The following is an 883-nucleotide window of genomic DNA, read 5'->3' as shown; positions in this document are numbered from 1 at the left end:
CATATTTTCCCATCAGAGTGAAATTGTTTTGCTACATCCACAGTGTCCTGTGCTTATTCATGTTACTTGTGTTCACATTAAAAAAAAAATTTTATTAAGGTATGATTGATACACACTCTTATGAAGGTTTCACATGAAAAAACAATGTGGTTACTACATTTACCCATATTATCAAGTCCCCACCCATACCGCAATACAGTCACTGTGGATCAGTGTCGTAAGATGCCACAGATCCACTATGTCCCTTCTCTGTGATACACTGTCCTCCTGGTTATCCCCCACACCATGTATACTAAACACAATATCCCTCAATCCCCTTCTCCCTCCCTTCCCCCCTCCCCCCTCCCCTTTGGTAACCACTAGTCCCTTCTTGGAGTCTGTGAGTCTGCTGCTGTTTTGTTCCTTCAGTTTTTCTTTAATCTTATGCTCCACAAATGAGGGAAATCATTTGGCATTTGTCGTTCTCTGACTTATTTCACTGAGCATAATGTCCTCCAGCTCCATCCATGTTGTTGCAAATGGTAGGATTTATTTGTTTCTTATGGCTGAATAATATTCCATTGTATATATGTACCACCTCTTCTTTATCCATTCATCTACTGATGGACACTTAGGTTGCTTCCATATCTTGGCTATTGTAAAAAGTGCTGCGATGAACATAGGGGTGCATATGTCTTTTTGAATCTGAGAGGTTGTATTCTTTGGGTATAGTCCAAGAAGTGGGATTCCAGGGTCAAATGGTATTTCTATTTTGAGTTTTTTGAGGAACCTCCATATTGCTTTCCACAATGGTTGAACTAATTTACATTCCCACCAGCAGTGTAGGAGGGTACCCCTTTCTCCACATCCTCACCAACATTTGTTGTTCTTAGTCTTTTCAATG

The sequence above is a fragment of the Manis javanica genome, chromosome 12 (genome assembly GCF_040802235.1).
Source record: "Manis javanica isolate MJ-LG chromosome 12, MJ_LKY, whole genome shotgun sequence".
In the NCBI taxonomy this organism is placed as follows: Eukaryota; Metazoa; Chordata; class Mammalia; order Pholidota; family Manidae; genus Manis; species Manis javanica.
Note: the sequence above shows the minus strand (reverse complement) of the source record.